Genomic DNA, 11,824 nt, shown 5'->3' on the forward strand with positions numbered 1-11,824 from the left:
AAAGGACTATCTTTGTATGAAAGGCATTTCAGGATGTGGAAACTTAACCAAAGATATATAGGATAAACTACTGTCTGAAAGCCTCAGAGAAGAAGTCATCAAATTGTTTGAAGAGTATATGCAACTTGGTAAGGTAACGTTCCTGAGAGGTTCAACACTTGCAGGCTGGAAAGGAAGACCGTGGGGAATTACATTCTCTGATGGAAGTTAATAAGACCTATGGAGCTGTGGCATATTTCAGGTGGCCTTCTTGATTCTCATGGCCTATTGGGCCATAGGCTGTCCATGCCTGCCGGGAGTGAGCTCATTCCACCAGGGGCATGGCTGCCATGGCAGCCTTGGTGAATGGGGCGCTTCTAGCAGATAGTACACCTAATACATTCACTAGATTTTACAATATCTAAATGGTGCCGGTCTCCTCTCGAGTGCTCAAGTTTCCTTCATCATGGAACGAGGGTGACCGTACGTAGCCTAGACGTTTTCATGGATGAAGAAAAAATTATTTCTTTTTTTGGGTACTAGTGTCCTGACAGTAAACATCTTTTTCCTCATCTGTTAATTCAACCAAGTTTAGAAGAGTGTTCAGGTTGTTTCTTTTAATGTTGCTTGATAAAAAGATGATAGCCCTGGCATTCTGTTTTAAAATTTGGTGTAAAAACTTTAAAAGTTCTTATCCTGAAACATTTATTCTGTATTATACAATTATGTACACACTTTAAATGCAACTTTACATTTGTAATCCACCCACCTTTTAAAAGATAACAAAGTCTAACTGAACATTTCAAGAGGGAACATGGTATTTCTGTGTTTGTGACAAGGAACAAAAATGGTGAAAATCCTGTTAAACAGCACAGAGAAAAAGATTAAATCTTACATTTTCACAGTGCCTTCTGAAAGATGGGCCTTTTGGAGCATGAACCTGTACGAGATGGGTATGATAAAAAGGACCTGCCATCTTAGGAAATGCTTAATTTTAAACAGGCCCAGAGACAAAAGTAATGCTTGGAGGCTCTGAAATTACAATTTGATATTCAAGCACTGCAGAGCCCACCAGTCACACAGACTGATGTGGAATGACCTGGTTTTGTTTACTGAATGAATTACTCAGTCTTCTCCTTTTATTTCCCTGAACTTACTGATGGGAAAGTTCTTGTCTATCCGGTCTGTCAGGTTTCCAGTTTTTAAAGTTTGAATGCCTGGTTGCATAATCAACACTTTGTGCATCTACTGTGTCAGACACGGTAGAAATCTACTGCATGAGTGTTTCTCTGGAAAGATGTGTTTGGAACCTCTAGTTCAATGATCACATCTAAAGCAAGCAGAAGTACAACATTAGTGTCAGGCTTCATTTGTAGTTGTTATGGATTAAGGTTAATTTGAGTCATCCGATATATACTTTTTAAAGACTTACTGATGTTCTATAACTATTTTCACGAAGGTCCTAAACTTAACATTGAATGACCGAGCAAAAAATTTTACAGCGTGTGATTTGCACCAATAGAAAGAGGGAAAATTTTTAAAATACCCGTAATTGACCATAAAAACAAGCGTTAAATATATATTTGAAATAAATAAATTAAGCTCTAGTGAGATAAGTCATGTATAATTATGACTGTTTAATTGAATTCATTTGGAAAATGACTAACTTCTCATTGGGTCGCATCTGAAAGTGGGTGGATACCGTAGCCTTGCGGTGCTCCAAACAGGTTTTACTACTTTGCTGACAAAATGCAAGTGAAAGAAAGTTTGTGATGTTTACACTTGATCGTAAGAATACTTTTCTCACTTTTGAAAAGAAGATCATGAATCTTTTCATTTGCTCATGTAGCAAGACATTTTGAGAAGTTGTCTAGAAACTGAACGTTTTGATCAAAGCAAGTCTTCAGCTGTGGAGCAGAAAGACACTTCCTTATTCATGTAAGTAAAGATTAAATACTGTCTTAATCATGAAACACTCATGAAACATGATCAAATATGAACAAACAGGATTCACTCTAATGTGCTGTAAACATTTTTGAAACATGTGTGTGTGTGTATATATATATATATATATATATATATATATATATATATATATATATATATATATATATATATATATATATTGTTGAGAGACAGAAGTTTTCCCAATTTTGTAAGTTTGCCTTGTTTATTTGAGTGATACCTTCTATTGTGAACATATTGTGATGTGTTACTGATTTAATATTTAATATTGTATTCTTTTATTTGATAAGTATTTATAAGATACACAGAACACATGGTATTGTATTCACTTTATTGAATAGTAGAAAGAAAGACCACCACAGCATCATGTTTAAAAGTAGTTTATTGAGAAAAAACATTAGGTATGATATATGTAGCATTTAGTTAAAGTATAGTCAGAGATAAAATATGTATTAGTAAGAACTTTGAAGAATAGGAATGTTACCGTTGAGTGCTGAGTTCCCAACGTGGAGAGGAGGACATCTTAGAAAGATCTTCACAGAAGAGCAGACTGATAAGATGGCTGTGTTTTTATAGTGAGCTTCTTGAAAGGAGGTCTCCAGCTGTATGGGACTTTCCCAAAAAGTGTCAACTTGCACCTGTAGTCCATAGCATTTAGAAGTGAGCCAGAAGTTAAAGCTGCACCTCAGTGACAGATTACACAACTTTGTTTTTACTTCTATTTTATAGCAGACTCGACTTACTTTACCTTACCTGAGGATAAACAAAATAAGGTAGAAGGTGCAGGAGATTTGAGCACCATAAAAACCTCCATAAGAACAACTAAGAAATACAGTATACAAGTTCACAATTAATAAGATTACATGATGTAAAATTAATTCTAAACCGAAGGTCATGGTAACCCACTGATAATGTCTTAAGTATTACCAAACACTTCAGAGGAGTTACTAATGATTAGTAAATATGCAGCTACACTTAAGGTATTACTATCCAATACCTTACATACATCTCAAAAGCTTACAAATACGTCAGGGAGTTATGAGGATTTTTACTTCAGGATATTGACCCCTTTAGAAGGATTTGGTAATACTTGAGTCATTACTAGTATTCTACCATCATCCTCATTTTGAAACTGATTATTTATGATACATAATCTACATTAAATATGAACCTGTATACAGTAGTTCTTAGGAGTTCTCCAGGATTTACTGGAGTCTTTATATAAAGATGGCGGCGCGCGTGCACACGCAGCGGCTCCTCTCTCTCCCCTGCAAATCGGCGTTTTTGTGTCTTTTTGTTGTGCACCTTTGTGCATTTGTCCGTCTTTTGTTGCGTCCATTGATCACAAAGGCGCACATACTCCCGTAATTCCTGCTCGCCATCGGTAAAACGATAAATGCGGACATAAAGCGCGGACATTGATCCAGCGATCATGGAAGAGCTGCATGTCAGTGGTCAGCCCCGGAGACCCATTCGATCATCGACCCCCACGCCTGCAACCAAGCCGCAGTGGGCGCCACAGGCGGAACATGAGGAAGCAGAAGAGGGGCGCGAGGCATCCGGGCTAGGCTAACGGCTAGCTCTCACGGCCGGCTATCCCTACCATCATACTGGCCAACGACGGTCACTGGACAATAAACTGGACTACATTCGGCTACTCCGCACAGCTTCCAAGGCGGCGAGTGAGTGTTGTGTCTTTGTGTTTGTGGAGACATGGCTCAATGACAGCGCCGGACTGTGCAATTCAGCTAGCCCGGCCAACTAACGTGCTACCGGGCAGACAGAGCGCTCGTCGAGGGGAAGACTCGCGGCGGGGACTCTGTGTTTACATCAGTGATGCCTGGTGCCGTAATGCGGTTGTGGTCTGTAAACACTGCTCTCCATTGGTGGAGCTTATGATCATCAAGTGCCGGCCATTCTACCTGCCGAGGAATTTAGTGCCATATTGTTGGTGGCAGTCTACATCCCTCCTGGCTCCAGCAACAACAGGAGTGAGGCACTGAACGAACTCTATCAGCTCATCAGCGAGCAGAACACAGCCCACCCTGATGCCTTTCTCATCCTGGCTGGGGATTTCAACCACGCAAACCCCAAGAGCGTGCTTCCACAACTCCATGGTCACATCAACTTTCCCACAAGAGGTACCAACACTTTGAGACAATGTTTACACTGCTCGTAGAGGAGCCTACAAAGCCCTCTCCCTCCCCACCTTGGAGCCTCAGACCACACCACTGTTATGCTAATGCCAGCATACAGGCCACTGATTAAAGTGGCCAAACCAGCTACAAAGCAGGTACGTGTGTGGCCTGTGGGATCTACAGAGGCACTCCAGGACTGCTTCTCCACCACAGACTGGAGTGTCTTCAAGCAAGCAGCCACCTACAACAACATCACTGACCTCCAGGAGTACACGGAGACCGTCCACGTCCTACATGAGGAAGTGCATGGATGATGTCACTGTCACCAGAACCATCACCATACGGGCCAATCAGAAACCTTGGCTAACAGGAGATGTCAAAAGGCTCCTGAGGGCCAGGAACACTGCCTTCAGAGCTAGGGACGAGGTGGGCCTAAGGACTGCCAGGGCCAACTTGTCTCGGGGCATCAGACTGGCCAAGAGACAGTACTCCAGGAGGATTGCAGACTGTTTCAGTGACAGCAGAGACAGCAGGAACCTGTGGCGAGGAATCCAAACCATCACGGACTACAAGCCCTCTCCACGGACCTGTGATAGCTCCACCTCTCTGCTGAACCATCTGAACAACTTCTTCGCCCGCTTTGAGTCAGACAACAACACTCCAGCACAGAAGCTACCACCTTCTCTTGGTGACCAGGTGTTGATACTGTCCCCTGATAGTGTGAGGCGCTGTCTCAGAGGGACAAATGCTCGCAAAGCCCCAGGCCCGGATAACATCCCCTGGTCGTGTTCTGAGAGACTGTGCTGCTGAGCTCACAGATGTCCTCACGGACATCTTCAACATCTCACTGAGCCAGGCTGTTGTCCCCACGTGCCTTAAATCCACCACAATCATCCCGGTGCCGAAAAAGTCATCTCCCTCCTGTTACAATGACTTCCGCCCGGTCGCACTCACTCCCATCCTCATGAAGTGCTTTGAGCGGCTAGTCATGCACCACATCAAGTCTGTCCTCCCCCCTGCCCTGGACCCCTACCAGTTTGCATATCGGTCTAACCGATCAACAGAAGATGCCGTCTCCACTGCCCTCCACTCAGCACTCACCCACCTGGAAACCAAAGACTCACATGTCAGAATGCTGTTCATCGACTTCAGTTCAGCATTCAACACCATAATCCCGCAGCAACTCATCCATAAACTGGGCCAGCTGGGGCTCAACTCCTCCTGTGCAACTGGCTGCTGGACTTCCTGACAGGGAGACCTCAGGCAGTTCGGGCTGGCAGCAACTCCTCCAGCTCCATCATCATGAACACAGGGGCCCCCCAAGGATGTGTGCTGAGCCCCCTTCTTTTCACTCTGCTGACCCATGACTGTACTCCATCATCCAGCTCTAACCTCTTCATCAAGTTTGCGGATGACACGACTGTGGTGGGTCTTATCAACAACAACAATGAGACACCCTACAGGAGTGAAGTGAGCAGGCTGGCCATGTGGTGCAAAGATAACAATCTCCACCTGAATGTGGAGAAGACAAAGGAGATTGTTGTGGACTTCAAGAGAGCGCACACCCAGCATGCTCCGCTGATCATCGACGGTGCTGTAGTGGAGAGGGTGAACAGCACCAAGTTCCTGGGTGTGCACATATCTGAAGACCTATCATGGAGTCACAACACCGCATCACTGGCCAAAAAAGCCCATCAGCGCCTGTACTTTCTCCGTAAACTGAAAAGAGCAAAAGCCCCACCCCATCATGCAGAACTTCTACAGAGGCACCATCGAGAGCATCCTGTCCAGCTGCATCACGGTGTGGCACGGAGCCTGCACCGTGTCCTGCCGTAACACACTGCAGCGCATCGTGAGAGCTGCTGAAAATCATTGGTGTCTCTCTCCCCCCTCTCTTGGACATTTTCAACGTTCGTCTCACACGAAAAGCCACCAGGATAGCAGGAGACCCCACCCACCCATCCCACTGCCTCTTCAACCTGCTGCCGTCGGGGAAGAGACTGCGGAGTCTCCGAGCCAGAACCAGCAGGCTCAGGGACAGTTTCATCCACCAGGCGGTCAGGAGACTCAACTCCCTACCTGTTCTGCCTTCACTCACCTCTACCTCTGGCCCCTGCCTCAGGCCCTCAGACCTCAGACTGTGATCCCGCCCCACATAAACTCATAATCTCAGGGTCTACACTTTTGCACCTCAACGCACTACCTCACTTTAACTTAATTTAATTTTCCAACAAGTGCCTTGTCTGTATGTTTAATGTCTGTCTGTTTAATGTTGCACTATTTATATTTTAGATATTTTAGATATTTTACCATTATTTTATTATACTTTAGTTTTTTTTTTTTTTTTTTTTTTTCTTTTATCTTTATTCTTTTATTCTGCATGATTGCAAGGTCAGAAGGGAAGGAATTTCATCTGTGCTGTATGTTGTACATAGAGCATATTTGACAATAAAGTTGACTTGGATATATCAAAACAGTAGTTTCAACTGAGTGCTATTACTTACTAAATTGTTAAGTTTCTTTTTAGATAATAGTAGTTATTACAGTGTTAATAGTGCATTAGTCATTTGTTTCTGTGTAGTTATTCATTAACGACATGTTAAAGACATATGATTTCCAAAGAGCTTTTACTCTGAACCAGCAGGTTTGTGATTTCTTCCACATGTTACGGTAGTGTACATTCCCTTTGTCGTATTATGGGTTCAACAGTCCTTTCAAATTTATCTTTGTCCATTGTCCAAGTATGTGCTCTAACAATCAACCCTGTCTCAAAATCGGTCAAAAAACTGTAACAAAACATCCTTTTTTTTTTTTACTTTTAAATGCCTTTCCAAAGGGGAAATGGAGTTAGGGTTGCTCTGCCCACATTGCTTTCAGCAATAAACTAGTGCTATCAGATTGGTTGCCATGGAACCAGAGAAGTGGAATAATCATGTTGAAAATTAAAGCTTTCTATGATTTGTTAATGAAATGTTAAAAACTTGTACAATTAAAATTAAACCTTTGGGACACCGGAATTAGCACAGTGATTCTAGTGTTTAGTTTTTTTTAAATGTAATGTCATTTTTTACAACTAGTGTGACCAAAATGATCACAGTTATCAGTATTAACAATGTATTGTTAAAATGTGTTTAAGATTTTCAAAAAGTACTGACACATAAATAACTTTAAGTTTCATATTTAAAAACCAACAAACAATAAATAAAATTACTTTTGTTTGTTTAAATCACTAAAACAATGAAATTACCAATGCTGTTCGGATTTTAAATGATTACTTCACTTTTTCAAGTTTAATGTTTAAAAATATAATCCAAATGTTAAAATAAATCTTGAGTAAAGGTAAACGTATTACTGGATCTGTTACTGTGCTTTAAGCTGGACAATATTTATTTATAGTAAGTCGTTCAAGTCACTGTAATCTAATATGGATTTGATTATAATTCAAATTTTTTAACTGTAATTCTAACTTTGGGAATTTATTTATTATGATTTATCATTAAACAAGTAATTGTTACATCCTTGTTGTAATTACTGGAGTTATTATCTCAAAGTTCCACAAATAAATTGTACATTTCAGACATCTCGACTTTCATTGCAACCTGTAGGCTAATTGAGTTTACTAAATTTACTAAATTTAATAACATGACCATAAATGACTACAGAGAAAACACACAGAGAACTTGGAAGAGGATTGTGCAGTAAAAACATTGAAGTTGTCAATTCTGAAAAAGGTCTAGCGATTTTGTAAGTAGCATATAAATTTCAAAACAGTCTATCCATGGTAAACTGCACACTTCCTGCATATATTAAAAGTTTATAAAACTTAAACTCATAGACTCATACAAATATACAGAGATACTGAAACCAAAAATTCCTCTTGCTCAACATACTTGAGTTTGTTCAGTGAGCAGTTTGGATCCTCCAGTTTTTCAGAGAGCAGCTTCACTCCTGAATCTCCAGGATGATTGTAGCTCAGATCCAGCTCTCTCAGGTGTGAGGGGTTTGAAGTCAGAGCTGAAGACACATAACCACAGCCTTTCTCTGTCACCATACAGTCAGACAACCTACAAAACACAATATGATGTTAATTCATTTGTTTTTCCTGTTTTATATTGAACTGAGCAATAAAAACAGGAAAAGGGCAATTTAGTGCTTCTTACATTTAAATGCAAAAGTACAACATTTGATCTCTTACACAAACAATAGTGGTACTGCTCATGTAATCTTTTATTAACAACGTAGTGGGAAAAAAGTAAAAAAAGTATAAAGATAAAATTAAAAAACTAAACTTGGGGTTGTGGTTATGAATAGGCCTTTTTGTGAGCTCCTCTTTATTACTCTTTAATACCATCCTCTTTATTCACTGATACAATTTTTATTTGCTTTGTAAAGGTCCCCCTTTTCCTGCAGAACGGAATCCAGATGCCCTGGTCGAAGGTCAATGCGTGTTCGGTCTTTTCTTTGCGTCTCATTAAAAATCACTAATATTTATTAATCTTTTGTGTTCCCAATTGTAGTACTGACCTTATACATAATTTCATCTGACTCCAATCTTTCGTGATTTTAGTTATATTTATTCAAATGTAACTGCTGATCCCTCTAGTTGTGATTAAATTTCGATCGTTAATTAACTATAATATTTCCTAGTTTTGACTTATCGTTCGTTAGGAGCCTGGGTCGCTTAGAGACCTTGTTTGGCCAGAACAGACTCACAACACATCTGGGCTAGTCCAGGTCTTAGTCAGAGGCTACCCGTGAGATCGCTTACCTTAATGCAGCCATCTCCTCGATAGACTCAAAACGAGTAATTTTTATGTGTTTCCTAAGTAATAGCATGCTAAGCCAGTTTGGTGGCCAGAGTCAAGATCTCAAGATGGCTCCATCCATCGACCGTTGATCTGACTCACCCTAGCACGCCAACAATGCAGAAAACCTCAGAAGTCACTAACCCACTAGAAAAGTTGTTTCAGACAATATTATAAGTTAACCAAGATTAACATTTATTTTGCCAGGCAAGAACAGTTATCAAATTGGTATAATTCATAGACTTTTGCACAACTGATCAGCAGTACGAAAATAACGCAAAACAAAATAAAACAAACTTCAAAGGTCATTATACCTGGTCTTTAAAAGTACATAGTGTGGTCAATTCGCTGGTTTTATGTTCTTTTACCACATCTATCGTAATTTTTTTCGTCAGGCAGTAACATCGGGTATGCGATCGTATTTGTAAGTTGAGGCTGTGTTACTTCGATTCTGGCACCCAACATCACAAGAAGATGATAGGTTAAGCTCCTTATGAAGCTGCCTCAATCTTCCCTTTGTTTTGCATCCAGCTAAAGTCATTACATTTAATTGTCCTGGTCAATATTGGTGATTGGTCAATATTGAGTCTGATAAGAAAGTCTACCCATAAAAACACAACTTTAATCACAAAGATTAAAGGAGGGCACCATCACCTAAAAAAACACCATTTGACTCCATTACCTAGAATCCCCTACCTGGGACTAATTACCGCCAGGTGGGCTTCATTAGCAGTGTCCACACTTCCTGTATTGATCAAGTCTTGTTTAGCCATTTCTTGAGCGTTTACCCGTGTTTGATTCTGCCGCCATTGACCTCGTTTCTGACCTCATTGCACTTGATTACTACCTGCCCCGCAAATTGCCTGAGTAAACGTTTAGGTCTCTGCTGTTCTAGACACTGTCAATAGACCCGTTTGTCTACTATTCTGTACTAATAAAACAGAAGACCTAGCCATCACAGGATCAAGCAGCCCTGTATTGGGGTTGGAGGTTGCTCCTCACAGCTAAAACATAAACAGATTTAATACGATGAGATTATGGGTCGATCGACCCAAAGGAGGAAGCGAAAAAGCATTTTCACATTGCATATAACAAGTCCAAAGTTCTACCGTCTCTGGTATCACGTCCACATACTGTGTAAATGTAGAAAGAGTGTTATATAGAGAAGCTTGATTAAAATCACCTGAGAAGATGATAAGTGACTGAAGATATTTTGACTGCATCTTAGCTGTATGGGATCCTCAGAAATATCCATTCTCAGTATAGATGGCTCATTTTATCGAAGTTCTGATAAAACAAGCCAGTGTAAAACAATTGTTATCCAGCATTTTCTGATGCTCTTAAACATAATGCAGCTCATTAAAAAAAATATATACCAAGAATACATATTGATTGATATTTCTCCTTTTCCATCCACCATCCATTTCAAAATTTGAAATAGTTTTGAAATAAATTTAAATGGATCATGGGTCAAACCCTGTTTGCAACAAGTAAAAAGATAAGTAAAAGTAAAAACATATTAATTATAATTATAGACCCATACATTTGGTTAATATTCAGTTTATCCCATTAAAATAGTGTTTATTCAGAACATGTTCTGAACATGTTAGATAATGATTGTTAAATAAAACAACGATATTGTCGATTATAAATTCAAAGTGTTCTCTTTTTCCAAAATGCTACAAATCGTGTTTCTTTGTGGCCTTTACAGAGGTCTGCTTTGGAAGTAACTAACATCCCTCACACGCTTCACTCTACATGTCCAATCCAATATGTCAAAAAAAGAAAATAAAACGCAAACAAAAGAAATGCGTGTAATCCAAGAGCACACACAGCACAACGTAATTGAAAAATGTTTTTACCAAAAAAAACAACAGCAACTAAATCGCATGCGTGGCGCGTAGCTATTCTGTCTGCAATAGATTTACAGTTTAGACAAAGCAAACGACTTTAGGTGAATAGCAATAGTAAAAATCGGAATCATAGTATTAAAATTTGCACACACGCACATACATACATATTCATGTTGCTGGGTTATCAGTCTATCCACTACATGACTAGAGATGTTTCTGTATCTCTAAAGACATCTCCATCACTGACTAGCCTACTTCATCCCAATCAGATCCAAAATGGTCCATGCACGATCTACATATATGATCTATATTATACTCTATATTGTGTCTGATCCTTCCATTTATGACGATCATTGTTTTTCAGTAACTCAATCAGGACATGAACTAGGACCTTCCCTACCATAATACACCTAGAACAGGAATTGATGTAAAACCTTGTGTTTGGAGGGAAGCCTTGTAACCTAAATGTCAAGATATCTCATTGTGACGGGAAAGAGAGTCAATAACAAACCAGAGCAGAGTGAATGCACGTGTTATGACATGTCTGGTTGTCATACTTCTGCCTCTTATGTCTGTGTCTTAAAAACTAGTTTTGACTTATGTAAATGTGAAAAGTTTCAGAGCTGCACAGCATTACAGTTCAGAAGACGGAGAAGATCTACACACATTATCTGAAGTGGGTGCTTCATCTTTCTTAGTTTTTTTGAGACTTTGATGCTGTGGTGAAGCAAGTTTGATGATTTTATTTATTTAAACATATTTCAGTTATCAACAGATGTTCAGGTGTTTCTGTGTAAGGAAATCACAGAAAGGTGCTCATTCTCATATTGTTCTCACACGTGTGCTTTTGAGTATAAATGAGTGTCATTTCTTATCATGTGCTCTTAACTCTTAAAGTGAGAAACTATCAATCAGTAGCTTCAGGCTGTCTGCAGACAGTTTTGATGTAATATTGCATCATTGTATGATTGAACAATTAAATGAATGGAGCTGCGTTTCATTAACAGGTCAATGACGTGACAGCTACATTTTCTGGCTAATTGCAATTTATAAATGGCAAATGTATATGCATAAAAAAACTCTA

The sequence above is a fragment of the Puntigrus tetrazona genome, unplaced genomic scaffold (assembly GCF_018831695.1).
Source record: "Puntigrus tetrazona isolate hp1 unplaced genomic scaffold, ASM1883169v1 S000000905, whole genome shotgun sequence".
Taxonomy (NCBI): domain Eukaryota; kingdom Metazoa; phylum Chordata; class Actinopteri; order Cypriniformes; family Cyprinidae; genus Puntigrus; species Puntigrus tetrazona.